The sequence below is a fragment of the Mytilus californianus genome, unplaced genomic scaffold (assembly GCF_021869535.1).
Source record: "Mytilus californianus isolate M0D057914Y unplaced genomic scaffold, xbMytCali1.0.p SCAF_12, whole genome shotgun sequence".
Classification (NCBI taxonomy): Eukaryota; Metazoa; Mollusca; class Bivalvia; order Mytilida; family Mytilidae; genus Mytilus; species Mytilus californianus.
In genome coordinates, this window is record NW_026262604.1 from 38,248,493 (window position 1) to 38,267,014 (window position 18,522).

At 32.9% G+C, this 18,522-nt stretch overlaps 2 protein-coding genes and 1 long non-coding RNA gene across 3 annotated transcripts in view; 2 read left to right on the forward strand and 1 right to left on the reverse strand.

The window, feature by feature from the left end:
- Positions 1 to 18,522, forward strand: part of LOC127721789 (uncharacterized) — a 222,096-nt gene that overhangs the window by 191,246 nt on the left and 12,328 nt on the right. The window lies entirely within an intron of this gene.
- LOC127721058 (notch homolog 2 N-terminal-like protein A) overlaps positions 1 to 18,522 on the forward strand; it is a 240,977-nt gene that overhangs the window by 169,484 nt on the left and 52,971 nt on the right. The window lies entirely within an intron of this gene.
- On the reverse strand, positions 10,434 to 16,062 carry LOC127721791 (uncharacterized). The gene is made up of 3 exons (XR_007991465.1): positions 15,970 to 16,062; positions 13,783 to 13,823; positions 10,434 to 11,295 (listed from the first exon to the last, which is right to left on the reverse strand). It is a non-coding gene; the product is annotated as an uncharacterized LOC127721791 (long non-coding RNA).

The window sequence follows — 18,522 nt, forward strand, 5'->3', positions numbered from 1 at the left end:
TTGCTATTAGCCAATCAAAATAACGTATTAAAATGAAATAAACATGTTATGTAAATTATTAAATCATAACATATAAAATCTAATAACACAGGTAAACTCAGATTTAACAATGTCATTTACTCATCATTTGACTTAAAATCTTACCTGAACTTTGTCAAAATATGAAAGATCACTTCCTACTTAAGTTATATTTAGAGCACATCCATTTGTTATAGAAACAAGAAGGTACAGAAGCTTAAGATGTTGCAAGAGACAAAGTAGAAGATGAAGTGTACTTCATTATGTACTGTTCCCCATATAAAAAAAAACCTTCGAGAGTATTTTCAAGAATTTGATTAAAGATGATATGAAATCAGTAATATATCTACTGAATCCGGATAATTTGGTTAATGTCAGACATATATGTACTTATTTGAAGCTTTTGAAGTTCATTGTGTAATGTCAGTTGGTCTACCATAAGTAAGTAATGGAAGTACTATACAATAAAAAAAAAAGTATAACAAAAATACCGAACTCCAAGGCAAATTCAAAAAGGGGAAGTCCATAAAAACAGACAAACTGCATGCATATATTGATGATTTTGAATCTGTTCAAAGTTTTGATTTGTCTACCCTACATACAACTTTGCCTCATATTCTTATTAAGAAAAAATTCACACACCTAATTAAATTGGCATTTAAAAAGTCGGAATGCGAATACATATGTTCAAACTCTTTTAGGTCATTTTTAGTAGCAACAAATAAAAGAACTATGTCAATTGGACATGCTTTGATACTATATCTGCCCTTGAATTTTTACTTGATAACATTTTTGTTCGCTTTGGAGATTCCGTATATCGTCAAGTTATCGGAATTCCAATGGGGACTAACTGTCCACCACTTATTGGGGATCTGTTTTTGTATTGTTATGAGTTACAATTTATGACTTAAATCAGCAAAGACCCATCGAAACAACATCTGATACAAAAATTTAACAATACTTTTAGATATTTGGATGATATATTGGCTCTCAATATTGACGACTTCAGTATATATACTAAAGAAATTTATCCTGTTGAACTTACTTTAAATAAAGCTAATACTAACAATGACCACTGTCCTTTCCTCGATCTTGATATCTATATCATTAACGGGAAGCTTAATACAAATATTCATGATAAAAGAGATGATTTTTCATTTCCTATCGTTAATTATCCATTTTTAGATGGTGACGTTCTCTTGTCACCATCTTATGGTGTTTATATATCTCAACTTGTACGATTCTCTCGTGTATGTAACAACGTATTAGATTTTAGCGAGAGAAACTTATGTATTACTGAAAAATTATTACACCAGGGTTTTCGATATCATAAACTAGTCAAAACATTTACTAAATTTTATCATCGGTATAAGGACATCATTCGTAAATATAACTCAACATGCAGACATCTTATACGTTCGGGTATTTCACATCCAATCTTTTATGGTAATATTCTTTACAAAGCACAAAAATGTCAGTATTCACCTCAAAAGCTAACAAAACCTTTAAACAGACTTATTAAGAAGGGATATAGTTACGATACTGTTGTCAGGTCATTAAAGATTGCATATTTTGGCTTTAATATTGATTCACTTATAGGGTATTTGCATCGGAATATAAACACATTTATTCTAAAACCAGTTGTTGGCATGACACGGGTTATGTTCTTCTCATATATTTTATGACGGTATGATACTAAACCCCTAATAGGAGGGATTGTGCCTGATATTCATATGATGAAGACATAATCTTTCAATCAGTTTAATTGAAGTCTGGAGCTGGCATGTCAGTAACTGCTAGTAGTCTGTTGTTATTTATGTATTATTGTCATTTTGTTTATTTTCTTTTGTGTCCTATTCTGACACCGGACTCGGACTTCTCTTATACTGAGTTTTACTGTGCGTACTGTTGTGCGTTTGTTTTTTCTACATTGGCTAGAGGTATAGGGGGAGGGTTGAGATCTCAAAAAACATGTTTAACCCCGCCGCATTTTTGCGCCTGTCCCAAGTCAGGAGCCTCTGGCCTTTGTTAGTCTTGTATCATTTTTAATTTTAGTTTCCTGTGTATAATTTGGAGTTTAGTATGACGTCCATTATCACTGAACTAGTATACATATTTGTTTAGGGGCCAGCTGAAGGACGCCTCCGGGTGCGGGAGTTTCTCGCTGCATTGAAGACCCATTGGTGGCCTTCGGCTGTTGTCTGCTCTATGGTCGGGTTGTTGTCTCTTTGAAACATTCCCCATTTCCATTCTCAATTTTAAAATCAATCGTTATCTATCAATGGAATGGTCGAAAACAATAATCAGTTAAAAATGTTGTCATCCACGCTTTTGTAATAAATAAGTCAGTTTTCAAGAATAAATGCTTATTTAATTTCAATTGTAAAAGAATGGTAGTTAGTGTACCTTCTAGATGTAAATTTCTTCATTTAGTATTAATTGAGTGGAATTCGAACACGTCGTATATAGCATTGTTGTTTGTGTTGCTCAGTCTTTAGTTTTCAATGTTATGCTTTGTAAACTGTGGTTTGTCTTTTGGTCGTTTGTTTTCGGGTTTTTTTTTGCCATGGCGTTGTCAGTTGATCTTCGACTTACGAGTTTGAATATCCCTTTGGTATCTCCCGCATCCCTTTTGAAGTTTTAAGAATTAGCTATTAGGTTATGAATTGGGATTTATGAACAAAGTTTAGGAGACAGAACTATATATTTGTATAAAAAAAATCAATAAAATGGAAACCACGAAACCATGTCTATTGTGTCGTCTCAATATTTTCGAAGTGTATGTTGTACATGAATGTATAGATAAGAAATGTAATCGACGTAATCAAACCGTACTTGTTGTTAAGCTATAATGTCATCGAACGATATACTTTTAGCTTGTTTTATATTTGGATTTTGCATTAATGTGCACCGTAAGTCACTTAATATTAACAAAATATAATGAATTTTCATATCGATTTTCATTCATACAAGGTAAACCTGTTATAGAATACATACACATATTGGGTTTTATTATCAACAAGAATAAAACATGTTGCAAATTCATTTCAATCTAAGCGCAATATCAGGTACGTTATACAGTATTTCAACACATACAGTGTATTAAGATTGCTACAAAAGTTATTAACAAATATTAAATAGCTTTAAGTACTCTGTAACTAGAGCAGACCCAATGAGTAATGTCTACACCCCTCCTCTCACCCCAAAAAATTAAACCTACAACAAAACAAAACAAATAAACAAAAAAATTTATGATTGTTTTTTACATTCGTCCAACTTTCAAATGTAATTGTGGTACAAACGATGTAAAGTAAACAAAACATGAATGTCTCAAGTCAGGATCTTGATAATTTACGTCTGTCGTGGTTTTCGTTTAATGTCATTATATCTTAAATATGGCTGTCAGTTTACTCTGTCGTATTGTTCCTCGTTTCTCATCACGCGTCTTTTAAAGTTTACTTCGCGGTTTTGGTTTTGGTTATTGTTGAAAGGCGTTTACGGTGAAATGAAGTGTTAACATCTAAGTCCTTTGGTCTTTCAATGTCATGCATAGTTTTCTCATCGGCAATCATACCGTCCACATCGTCTTCTATTTATGACAGTCACTGTCATTTTTATCCTTGAAAATCCGTATAAACTAGCTATAGCATCTTTTAAATAATGATTTTTTTATTTCATCACCTTTACCTGACACTAATATCTATAATTCTCTGCACTTACAGACGCCAAGCCGATTATGACTTGGTTGGCCGTTAATGAATATCGTCGTCAGAGATGAAACAACAACAATCAATCATTCTTTCCTGTTTTAAGAATACTCAGTGAATTTGACTTGTCACACGTATTTTTTTATTGTCATGAGCGACATCATGGATGGTGCAGCATACCATTCTGTGGCATCTGAGACCTTGGTGATGATCTTATGTTATTTAATCTGTAGTTTTCTGTGTAGAATGCACTTGTTGTTTTGTTATTATGTTGTAAGCCCTTCTTCGACGTGTTCATTTTCCCACCTTGCCTTTTAAAATTAGTTTAAAAAAATAGCATTGATTCAAAAAACGCTTTGTTTCTATATGTTAATTAATATTTTTTTTTTTATTAGAGTTCAAATAAATACTTACCCCGTGAACCTGCCACTGTTCCAAGTAACAAGGTTCCTGTACATTGAACAGACAGTATGTCATAAAGCTTTTTTAGGGTACACATGCACGCTTCTGGATAGCTATTAGATATTCTAATTATTTATTCATTTTCAGATATTATTTGATACAAAGTTTGCTTCAATATCTTCATAATTCAAAAGTTACACTTAAAAGAAGAAACTACTTGCATGAAAATGTACTATTGTCAGTATGATCTGACTGGGCCTCATGAAGTGGTTCTTACTTCTGAAATGTATAGTTACGAGGTAATGTAAGTAGCCAATGAAACGATACGTTATTTGCAGTTATCACATCACCTTCTCAGTGTGTGGACAGACTTGTTTGTCATGTACCGGAATAGAAAATCGATCCGACTGCCAACACGTAACAACTTGTACAAACAATGAGGTATGCTTAAGTCAATGAGAAAATAATTGAATATTTCTGCATTTAAAAATACAAATTGTAAGCTGCTTTATTGAACTAATGCTGCTTGATGACATAGGTAATTGGGGACAGCACAGTGCTTTTTTGCCATCGCCTTTTTTTTTTAATTTAGAGAGCTATATATATTATTAGTGTGGATAGTCAACTATCTTGGTATGCGGTATGGGTTTTGCTCATTGTTGACGGCTGTACGGTGACCTATAGTTGGTAACTTCTACGTCATTTGGTCTCTGGTGGAGAGTTGTCTCATTGGCAATCATACCACACCTTCTTATTTTTATATCAAACACACCTGAATGTATACCTGACTTGCTTTTTCACGACTAAAGATTAGTACTCAATTTCAGGTTTTTTAAATACTGTTGGTAGAGGCAGAAATGCAATAACATCTCGAATATCAAAGTAATTTACATTATCAAAATCATCTACTATGAATCTATTTGTCTTTAATTGAGAAACTACATTGTTCATATGAGTGGAGTAGTATATAAGTGAGGAAAAAAATCTTAAAGTATACGGATGCAATGCACATGTACTTTGTATGGCCATGAAAACTGATGTAAACATTCAAAACATATCAATAATGCCATTTATTTGTACCTTTTATGATAGAGAATTCCATTTCTATCATTCAATGTCAAATGGATATCACTATAAAAATTAGGAGATATGGTATGATTGCCAATGAGATAACTATCCACCAGAGTTCAAATGAAGTGGATGTAAGCAATTATAGGCCGACGTACGGCTTTCAGCAATGAGAAAAACAAATACCGTATAGTCGCCTTTTTACACTTTCTATTATTTCAGGTATGTTTTGTCCAGAAACACACCACAGAATCTGGTTCAGTGTTATATGATTTAGGATGTGCATATGAGCAGGTATTTTCAAAATATATATAATAATTTTAACAGATATAAAAGTCATTCTCAGCTTAGTATTTGACATTGCAATTTTTATAATCACTTGTTCACTTAATTAAGGCAAAGTATACGTAATTAGTTGATATTTCAAATTTTGATGAAAATTGTACACATCTTGAACTAGTTGAACTGCATCCAACTATCGAAAAAATGTTATATAAAGAATTTATACTTCAAGAGATAGAGGCAATTAAAATATAAAATGTAATTGCTAGTATAGAATGAAGGCGTCGAAAAATATGCGTAGTATAAAATTTACACATATCAATTTTTTATATTCCGATGCAGTTCTACCACTTCTAAATTCATACAAAATTTCATCAAAAACGAAAATATCGCCCAATTACGTATACCTTGCCTAAATGCGTTTGGACTCTTAACGCCAACGAACCTATTATTATTTCAATCCATGGTCGTTTATTTATCCTTCCTTTTTCAGTTTTGTAGACACAGCATTGGTGGAATATTTGGACGTCGAAGTGAAGGACACCACGTGTCTTGTACATCGTGTTGTAACGATACAACAACTTGTAACATTGGTTTGAAATGTGAAAGCGATCATCATGTTATTGGTAAAAGCTTCAGCACTTGTTATTTTTTTAATTCCCAGATGGATTAAGCTTGAGTTTGTAAATTTGTCAGTTATACTAAATCTCTGGCTTCAATACTCATACGCAAAGCTAAGCGTAGAATGTTTTAATATTTTAAGAACTTTTGTTTTTGAGGCGGAGGAGGATTTTGAAAATGAATATCCTAGCTTAGTAAAACCTGAAAATAAATAACTTTACACAAGACAGGATAGAGATGAATATTCTGCATCACAAAATGCAAGCTGATATAGTTGTATGCTAAAGTGAAAATAAAATCCAATTGACACATTAGCGACAACACAGGAAGGACTGTTATGACCTTTTAACATAATGTAGATAGTACAAACACCGACAATTTAAGTTTGTCACACATGAACCTGTGTAAAAACTGGGATTGGTAAACATGTGTGAATGTCTCTGATAGGTATGAATTGTGAGTAAGGGTTTGCATTATAATACTCGTTGATAGTAGAAAGTGGGAAGTATAAAGATAAAGATACGTTTTACGAAAAACAAAATCATTCAGAAATAATCTTGGTTGTTATATTTTCGTTTGACATACTTTTGGTAAAGTTCTTTTTATAGATTTTGTTTTTATTAAATTATCCATACACTACAACTTTTATAGCATTATATATATATTTACAAAGTATAGGAAGACTTTTTTAATTGCTGAATTTTGATTGCTTATGTATATTTTTTTTCAAAACAGGGTCCACTTTTCCAAGAGAATGTTCTGATATACAAGGACAGCATCCTAATGGCGTGTATAAGATATACCCAGATGGAATATCATCTGTTTCTGTCTTTTGTGATATGCATACCGAAAATGGAAAATGGACGGTAAACTTCTATTTATCTATTTATCATTAGGAAGAAAATAAAATAAAAAAGCCCGTTGTATTGATAATTAAATCCAAAATAAAATCCCACTAATGCAATACACAAAAAACTAACCAGCATTTAAAAAAAAGAACAGAAAATAAAATAAAAAATCCCGTTGTATTGATAATTAAATCCAAAATAAAATCCCACTAATGCAATACACAAAAAAATAGCCAGCATATAAAATAAAGAACAGAAAAGAAAATAAAAAAGCCCGTTGTATTGATAATTAAATCCAAAATAAAATCCCATTAATGCAATACACAAAAAAATAGCCAGCATATAAAATAAAGAACAGAAAATAAAATAAAAAAGCCGGTTGTATTGATAATTAAATCCAAAATAATCCCACTAATGCAAGACACAAAAAACTAACCAGCATGTAAAATAAAGAACAGAAAATAAAATAAAAAAGCCGGTTGTATTGATAATTAAATCCAAAATAATCCCACTAATGCAATACACAAAAAACTAACCAGCATGTAAAATAAAGAACAGAAAATAAAATAAAAAAGCCTGTTGTATTGATAATTAAATCAAAAATAAAATCCCACTAATGCAATACACAAAAAAATAGCCAGCATATAAAATAAAGAACAGAAAATAAAAAACACAAAAAAACAACAATAGAATAAAATGTAAAGATTGACGTACTCAATAGAAACGAAGCTACATATAGTTTAAATCATCACCCCAAATTAGTTGTCATTTGTATATCAATGGCCTTTTATTTGTAAAATATGCACCAATTGTGTCTTTCTTACCTAACCAATGCAGTTACGGAAATTTATATTCTTGATTTGTCTTGAAGAAGATCCGATTTAAAAAGATAACCTATATATAAAACAAAAACAAATTAGAAAAACTCGATACGTTGATCTGCCATCAGATAGATTTAAACTTATAGCTAAAAATTAAGCCTTCTATAGTCTGAAAATTTTGATATTTTCCTTGTTTTCTGCATAAATAAATACAAAGAACCGGGTGTACTTTTGTACTCTACTGATATGCATTTTGACATTCCTTCAGCAAAGATTTGACTATGGAAGTATTATATTGACAGGACCTGTCAATGAGATCAATGTAATACTTCAGTCTGAATTTAGACTCGTGATTTCTTTCGATAAACGGGAGATAACTCAAATTTAAAATTTGTTCCATCGCTTTTCTATCCGGATACATTCGTTCAGTATAAATTATATAAACCAACTTGCAACAGCGGGTTTAAAGGGGGGTAGGGGGGGGGGGGGGGGGGGGGGGGCTTCCCTCTTATTGAGCTTCATATATGATAAACGCATAGACATTATAAAAGTTTCATTCCAAACGTTGGCTTGCCAGGCCCCCTTTTCAAAATCCTGGATCCGCACCTATCCTGACACCGTTGCCTATATGTTCTATGATTAACTAGACTTAACAGACTGTTTGTGTATATTACCGCCAACATAAATAACCTTTTTACTTTGTTAGGTTATACAAAGACGTTTAAACGGATCGGTGAACTTTGAACAGAATTGGGATACGTACAAAGGGGGGCACTTCAATACTTAACTGATAGGTGGTGCCGCTTTGGTTCTGTTACCCCCACCCTTTTAGATTCTAAAAATGTATACCTTTTCATATATTGCGTAGTTAAAAAATGTAACCTTTTCCCATATTTTTTGGGTTTCGTGTGGTGTGTTGGAAAAGTGGAATACCAAAGTGTCAAGAGAGGGAAAATTTGTGGATAAAAAAACAGCCGGTAAAATATCCCCTTTGCTCGGAGTTCAGATCTGAGGCTCAGATTCCTTATGTAATGTTTATCGGCGGGACTTTCGGCTGTGAAAAAAATATAGGGCTTCTCATATAACAAGTAATGGGATCTGTATTGACCTTATCATATATTTCTGATAGAATTCCCCACCTATTTACATATTTTCAAGCTGGAAAATATGACATATTCCAGCGGCACGTCCTATCCCCTTGTATATAGGAAGTGGACCACCGAGATTAGAGAGGACCAAGCTAGTAATAACAGATTAAAACGAACGCATGTTTACGTCAGTTACGTCTGCTAAGTCTCTTTGTTCAGTCGACCAACCTTGCGATCACACATAAGTCTGCTGCAATTAATTAGAGTATTCTAGAATTTAATATAGATACGTATAGTAAAAAATGAAACGGTATTATCGCGGATATAGTGTCTACAGTCAGTTATTGATGTCTACAAAATATGTAACCACAAACTGAACCTTAATGTTGACGACGGAATGTACGACCCCTATGTCTGATTGATTGATTTATGCCGTATCAACACACATGGAGTATTTCGCAGTGATTTTTTTTTTAATAACAACACTATTTTTAAATGCGCAAGTATATTCTACCCATTACTTGCTTTTATTTCATATATCATTTATTTTTTGTCAGGGAACGATATAATCCATGAAATAACCGTCCATAACCGACATGAATTAAGGATTGACATGGAAGACTTTGAAGGTCACACCAAGTACGCTAAATATTCATTATTTAGTGTTGGTGACGAGACAAGTGAATATGAGATGACAGTGCTTGGATATAGTGGCAATGCAGGTATGCATGAGATGAAGAACAGCAATAAAAACGCTGTTCCTTTTCTTATTGTGTGTTGTTTTGCTGTGCATGTACTGATTTTGTGTCATGGATGGATACCCCATATCATTTGATTTTCTATTATATATGGGACACACAAATCTGATAAAAAATTTAAAATGAATAAAACTCATTACAGATAAAGACTCTTACAATCAGTTTGTTCTTAACAGTGAAATAACAATAATAGTCATATGTGGGAATACCTTTGTGAATTTTTGGTATTCACATACCAAATTATCTTCAACTTCATAATTAATTGGCATTACAACTTCTTGATTTAACCATCCACTTCTTTATATGCCTGTCCACGAACAGGACCCTATAGTCAAATTGTTGTCGTTGGTTGGTGTCTGCCATCACTGTTCCTTGTTTATTGTGATAGTACAATGAGCCTGTTGTATTTCTCTTTGAATTATTTCACATTTTTTTTTAATTTACTAAACAGTATGATATTTGCTCATTGTGACCTGAAATTGATTTTGTCGTTTGGTCTTTTGTCTCATTGGAAATAAATCCACATGCATTTTTTTTTTTTTTTTATTATAATCAATTAGTTCATGAATTTTAATTTTAGGAGACTCGTTGTCATCTCATGATGCTATGCTGTTTACTACGTTTGATCGAGACAACGACAAGAGTTCTGGTAATTGTGCGAAGATATACCACGGAGGCTGGTGGTACTTAAATTGTCATCGTGCTAACCTGAATGGGCGTTATCTTTCGGGAACCAGTCCATACGGAGAGGGGATAAATTGGTATGCATGGCATGGTTTCCATTACTCTCTTAAATCAGTGAAAATGATGATCAGAAAACTACATTAAAGATTAATAGAATCATATTTCTTCTGTGTTAATACATCTTTTTTTATTGCTAAATCATTTGTCTATTGTGGTTCTCTAGATGTCGTTTGGTTATGTTGGGTCGCTTGGTTGCTGCGTCATTGACGTACCGGTATATTAAACCAACATCACCTTTTATTCGTGAAATAAAATTGCATGATGTAGATGAGAATACAATCCGACATTGTATGATTTACTATTAAATACAAATAAGTTATGGAAGATATAAGTAATAATACCACAATGTAATGCAATATCAGTGCATAACTTATTTTTGTGTCTAATGTATACATAACAAAATTAAACGTGTACTTTATAATCAATTATATGAACCTTTGCAAATTGGAAAGAAACAACAATATTGTAAAACACTTAAATCTAATTATGATCACATCTAAAGTCAAGGATGTACGCCTGCTGTATAGTAAGGTGGAGGATTTGCAGTTGCTCCAAAATCAATAAGATGTGATTGTTCATTAACAGGTGCAGTTGGTTGTGCATGCGTCTGATAATGTGCCCTTGTAAATTGTGGGACGAAATGTAAGGGCTGAGGTAATCCGTTCGACGCGGTTGGTTGTTTTGGGAGTTTTGTTGCATCATACTCTTGCAAAATCCTGAAATATTCACCATCCGGACTTTGCAGCACTACAAGACCTGGTTCAATCTCATGGGCATAGCATGGAACTAACGGGATTTGTTGCCGTGCTGGAGTTATTGTCGTCCCCGGTGTATCTTCGTCACATTTGCAACACCTCCATAGGTATACCAAAAGTACAATAATCATAACTAGACCAATAAACACGACTAACATATTCTGGTTATTGTAGTCTTCCCATCTGAAATAGGACAAAAAAATATAAATATTTTCATTGTACTTTTTCCGACATCTGACATTCTAATTAATCTGCATAGTGAAATTGTTCATAACCATTCATCTATAGGGTAAACTAATTCTTTTGCTATGAATTATGCCGTTAGTTTTCTCAATTTAATATTTCATATTTTTCATGTCGGGCCTTTTATAGCCGACTATACGGTATGAGTTTTTCTCATTTTTAAAGGCCGTACGGTATCTCCTTATTTAATAAGGTAAATGAATATGGTCATCTTGATTTCTTCTGTACTTTGTATTGGCCAATGGCTAGGAAGTGCCCATTTGGCTGTGTCGAAATTTTAAATATACGTCTTTTCTAATGGCTGTTCCAATTTCCTACCAATCGAGCTATATTGTAGACTCTTTCTAATTGCTAGATTATTTAATCTGTTCCCGTCCTGAATATTTATCTAATATTTGACAATGGACGTTAAATAAAGATAAAGAAAAGACACAATCTTCTTTAACTTTGATGTTTTTATTCAGTTTGATTGGCTCTTTCGAATTGAGTCCAGAATTGGCAATTGAGAGCAGATTTAAAGCTAATTTGAGGAGTTGGTGCATGAATATCGCAGAAGACCGGAACTACATGTATGATTACTTTTAAATGTCTTATTTTTAAGCCAGCTGAGGTTTTAAATGTTCCTTTTATACATATTAAAGATCAGATAATTTTGCACGAACACATGTTCGATTCGTCAATAAAATCTATGCGTCGTTAAAAGTCAAATGTTTTTCCAAAATTCTGATTTTTCTCAAACGTATGTCTTGATTAATAAATAAGGTATATGCGTCGTTTAAGATCAAATGTTTCCCTCAAATTTATTAATTAAATGAATGCATGGTTAAAAATGAACGTAACGTAACCGTTGAGTGCAAGCGAGTTGTTGTTATCAGTTTGCGTTTTATATCCGATTGGCCAAAATGATCATAAAATTGATCCGGCTTGTCTTTAGCCTTTTGCGACAAAATTGTTTACAAGATAGTTAACACTTCCCTTTTATTATTATAGTAATTGAGTTGAACGTCTTGGGCTGGTATTCTTATATATAAGTAATATACATGCAAGTATCATTGATATTTTAAGGATGAATTTCGTTAGCATTTCAACACCAAAGTATAAACAATGTATACACAAAGATATCACTTTTATTATCCTCTAAGCTGTGGTATTTAATACACTGTAAAACATGTATGCAGCTTACCCTTTATGGAGACACTCGCTCATTTGTGCGCTTTATTAATATGCCTTGATAGTAAAGGAATATTGGAATAAGATTTCGAATGTTCAACTTAACTTGATTATTATGTCGAAATATCGTTTATTCGGCAGTTAAAACACTTCCTGTTGTTATCAAGCAAAAACAGTAACAAAGGGGTATCTCGTACAATGCTGTTTTCATATCCCGTCACTTTCTTCACAATCTTGGGTATGTTTAGGGATACAAAATTAGTTTTATCCGTTGTCAAGATTTTCATAATATAACTGTATCAATTTTTAGGTGCAGTATTAAAACAATATTAGGTCATTGTCAGAAAAATATCGAATGTTTGTATTCGAGACGAAAGTGTTAAAAGGCTCGGTAAACCTCCTCCTTCCCAAGTTTCTAAGCCCCTGAGTCATACAAAAAAGTTGAAAATTTTCTAATATTATATATGTATATTTTACGACATTTAAATGATATCTTGCTTTCAACATCGCATATTTGTAGTTTTCAACGACTATAACATATATACAGTAAACAGCTTTTGAACATACACTTTTTGATTACCTGACCAAATGTTCAAAAACTAGATATAATTATTGCGGTCAAACCTTTTTACCGGCTATCGGTTAGGCAAATACAATTGGTAACACAGATAAGAATCTGTACACGATTGCAAACCATTTTTTTCAATATAACAATCACACATATACTATTGCATCTGCCGTACCGATAGCCTGTAATTAAACATGTTCAGTATGACTAGTGTATTTATCCATTGAAACTCATCCATTTAAAATTGACAACATTGGGGTGTATCATATTTCCAATATATAAATATTGTACATATTGGAAACAGGCCCAACAACTGTTTGCCAAAAAGTCCGAAATATAGGGTAGAAATGAATTTATAACCTTATAGCATTAAAAACAACCACAGTGATTTAAAAGAGAGGCGAAAGATACCAAAGGGTCTGCAAACTCATAAATCGAAAACAAACTCACAATTCTATGGCAAAAACCGAAAAATTATCAAAAGACAAAAAAAAGTATACAAAACATAACATAGAAAACCAAAGACCGTACAGCACGAAACCCACCAAAACCAGGGGTTGATCTCATGTGCTCCAGAAGGGTTAGCAGACCCTGCTACACGTGTGACACCCGTCGATTTAACAATACGCTTCACAAAAGACAAAAATTGAAAAAGAAGGAAAATTGTGAACAAATCTGAAAGAACTTACGAATCAAGATAGTAATCTGCCATTCTTCACTTTTTTTCTTTCTGAAAATGAAATTAAAATGTAAAAATTCTTTTGTGAGTACCTGAAAAAGACATCTGTATCGATCAGTATTATTTTTAGACAGGCCAACATTAGTAACTATGAACTGTCATTGTTGAGATGACATTAGCTGGGGTATTACTAGCAGTATAAATATACCAGTAAAAGTTCACCACCTTACTCAAGTTTAATGCAATAATGTTTCTACGATCTGTAAATGTTTTAGAAAAAAGTCTTTGGTCAATAGTTGTGTTTCATTCTATTTCATAGTTTGCACTAATTCAAGCCCATAGTCCATAGTGGAGTCTCGTTCTAATCCACAGTCGTGCCTCATTCTAGTCCATAGCCCTAGTTGTATCTAAGTCTAGTCCATAGTTTATAGTTGTGTCTAATTCTAATAAATGCATAGTTTATAGTGGATTATTCTGGTCCATAATCCCTATAGCTGTATCTCATTCTAGTCCATTGTCCATGGTTGTGTCTCATTTAAGTACATATTCCATATTTGTCACTCATTCTAGTCCATAATCCAAAGTTGTGTCTCGTTATAGTCCAAAATTCATAGTCGTGTCTCATTCTAGTCCTTAGTCCACAGTAGTGTCACATTCTAGTTCATAGTCCACAGTAGTGTCTCATTCTAGTCCTTAGTCACAGTAGTTTCTGATTCTAGTCTTTAGTCCACTGTAGTGTCTCATTCTAGTCCCTAGTCCACAGTAGTGTCTCATTCTAGTTCATAGTCCACAGTAGTGTCTCATTCTAGTCCTTAGTCACAGTAGTGTCTCATTCTAGTCTTTAGTCCACAGTAGTGTCTCATTCTAGTCCTTTGTTCACAGTAGTGTCTCATTTTAGTCGATAGTCCATAGTCCACAGTAGTGTTTCATTCTAGTCCTTAGTCCACAGTGGTGTCTCATTCTAGTCTTTAGTCCACAGTAGTGTCTCATTCTAGTCCTTAGTCCACAGTGGTGTCTCATTCTAGTCCTTTGTTCACAGTAGTGTCTCATTTTAGTCGATAGTCCATAGTCCACAGAAGCGTTTCATTTTTGTCCATTGTGAATAATTGTGTCTTATTAAAGTCCATAGTCCATACGTGTGTCCCGTTATACTAGTATTCCATTATCGTCTCATTCAAGTCCATAGAACATAGTTATATCGTATTCCATTCCATAGCTGATAGTTCTGTCATATTGTAGTCCATAGTCTAGAGATTTGACTTATTCTAATCTATAGTTGTGTCTCATTGTAGTCGATAGTCCATAGATGTATCCCCCTTCTAGTCCTTAGTTTTGTCCTTATCTAGTCCGTAGTCTATGGTTGTGTCCTATGCAAGCTCACAGTTCATAATTGTGCCTACTTCTAGTCAATATTCCATATATGTGTCTCCTTCTAGGTAATTAACCATAGTCTACAGTTGAGTATTCTGGTCCATTGTTGTCTTTTTAAGTCCATAGGTACAAAGGACTTTTGATTCTTTCATTGTTCTTACCCCAAAATGAAACTATTGTCAAGTGATTATTTGAATTTCGATTGTTTATGACGTAAGCTAATCTAAACTTTTAAAAAAAATTACCCAGAATTCTTTAGATGCTGGAATGACGGATTATACATTTGAGGACTCGGTCGATTGCGAGATAAGGGAACAAAATCATCAAACGTTCTGTTATGATGAATTCTAGTTATCGTTTTATGTACAGTAAATGATAACTTAAGTGAAGTCTGTAAATATTCGGGTTTAACGTGGATATAATATTAATAAAAAATATCTGCTACATCTTTTTTGTAATCTTGAAACTGCTTACATTATTGTTGTTTTGACAGCTGTTTTACCATTTTCACGTACTGAAAAAATCGATTGATTTTCCAACCCAACCAAAGGGAGAGTACGGCTATTTGTGTTTTAAAGAAAGGAAAAATCTGTGTGTTAGAAGACGAAATGACTTAGCTATAATGATTAAAAACGCATAAATAGCAATCGGAAAATTGATCTTAAACTTAAATTCATTTGAAGGCAAATGCAGATTAATCGTTCTGAATTGCTAAAATGTTTTTCCAGGAATAATAAAACAATGCATCATGCTTTGATTTCTGAAATTTCTAAAGCCATGTCCCTGAAAAATGATTGGTAAACAAAATAATGAAAAAATAACTTACTTTCTATACATGTACGTTTACTTCGCCATTAATTTACGTGATGTGTATCGAACATGAACACATGTTGCAGATAAAATGTACATTTTATTATTACAAAATCAATGAGGGAAATATTTGTCGAATTAATCATTGATTTGAGCATTTAGTTTGTTTTTCTTTTATATCATTATCGTTTTTACTCAAAGATTGCATAATTGCTTTTCATCATGAAAAAAAGAACTTATTGAAATATATAACGTGTTTAATCAAAGGTTTTTTTTAATAACTTTGTTGTTTTATAACTATTATGATTCATACATGTTTAAAATCAGTGTAACAGTACTGTTTATGCCATATGCAAGTTCAACAAACGCTGGCGAAAAGGAAACACATTTAAAGCTAATTTTGATACTATTTATACCAAAGCTCGTCAAGACATGCTAGAAACACATAACAAGGTCCCCCTATATAGCTACCAAATAGCTCGAATCTCAACAGCCGAGCTTCATAATTCAAGTTTATAAGATTTTATCAACTGAGCTTTAGCGGATTTTGTCAAATCAAGCGGAGTTTTATCCGATCCCAGCCCCCAACCCCCCACCCCCCACCCAGAATAATGCCAATAATCCGCCTGCGGAACATCGCCGGTCAGTAGATTTTCTCAACCTTTCAACCAAACAAACATTAATTGCATCATTTAGCCAGTTTCACACAATCTCATCAACCAATATTTTCCCATTTTCAAGCCGGTTGAGCTTTGCCAGCTTTCCCCAGCCAAAGTCCGTGTGCTTTTTAACACAGAATCTAGCTTTTAAACATTTGAGCTAAACGAGATTTTATTAGCCAAACTTAACAAGCTGTTCACCAGCCGCCTCAAGCTAGTTTTTAACGTGCCAGTCAAAGTTCGCAAGATTTGTGGGACGGTAGAGCTCAGTTCACCCAATAATGTTCATTTTCATCTGATATGCGTTGCATTTCTCACTAAAAAGAAAATTGCGTGTCACCTAACACCATTTTATCAACCAAAATGGAACCCTTTAACTTCTTCTTGTGTACAAAACTAGCATTATTAACCTAAAATTTCTGTACATTAGCCACATGTCCTGTTATAACCTATTTGACCTTGGAAACGATTGAAGCTGTTTCATTGGTTCAAGCCGTTCTATTATTCTAAATAAGGTCAGTTGCTTTTTAATCAAATTAGCTGATTCTAATTTGTTCTTTTCTGTCTTTTCTGTTATAGAGAAAGATATGTTACCGTGACCTGATCAGTGAATATAGGGCACTTAGGGAGCTACCATTTGATTTTTAGGGGGGGGGGGGGGGGGGGGGCTAGGATGAAATTTGAAAAAAAGGCAGGACAGAAGTTTGAGTAAAAAAAAAAGCAGGATGAGCAACTTGGCAAAAAAAAAAAAGGCAGGATGACAATTTATGTAAAAAAAAGTCAGGATAAACTAATAAAAAAATGCAGGACCGAATAGAATGAAAATAAAAAGGCAGGACAGAGATTACAACTAAAAAAAAAAGTAGGACAAAATTTTTCATCCTTCGTAATTGAATTTGACCTCCCAATCATTTTAAATCGAGCGCCACTGGTGATGTATTTAGACGAAACGTGCGTCTGTCGTATTAAATTATAAGCCTAGTATCTTTGATGATATGAGTTATAATAGCTTAAGGACAGGTACAAAATTGTATTTTTTTTTTTTTAAATGGTCTCAATTTTGCTATTCGGGAAATGCTATTCAAGTAATATTTTAATTCATGAAAAAAGTAGGAAAATGAAAATAGAAGATCATTTTGAAAGTTTTCTTAGACGCTTCAGAACGTTTTAATATTTCACAAATAAGGCTTTTTCAATAAAAACGAACCCCATTACATATGAACATCACTTAAACAAGAATATGTATTACCCAAAATTTCATTAGGGTCATAAGTGGTAAATGCTGCGAAATCAATAGAACAACAACATATACATCAATAATTGTTCAAAATGATGTAGTTCGCTTCTTACATTTAGTTTTGAAGGTTTGTGTGCTTATGCATTTAAAAGTCATTATAATTTACCGTCCATTTTTGTAACTGAAAATAACACTTTATAAATTTGGCGCGTCCGAAGCTTTATTCTGGTCTTACATTCACAGAAGCAAGTATTTGTGTTCCCCATTATTCTCTATTCTTTAAATTTTTGTTCCCCATTATTCTCTATTCTTTATATTTGTGTTCCCCATTATTCTCTCTTCTTTTTATTTTTGCTCCCCATTTTTCTCTATTTTTTTTATTTAAGCATATTTTTCTCTTCATTATTTATTTTGCTCGTTATTCTCCATTTTTTTGCACATTATTCTCAGTCTATAAATCCTATTCTAACCCTCCTTTATGAATTCTTAAATATACTAAGGTAACAAATTTCGCTGTACTGTAAATGTTAGTTTTTATTGATTGTTTTTTATAATACCGTTTTATTCTATTTTTATTGTTAATATAGAGATAACTAAGTTCAAATGTTACAGAAGAAAATTGACAACACCGTATATGAATCCACCCTAATCTGACACATAGTATGGGTGTTAT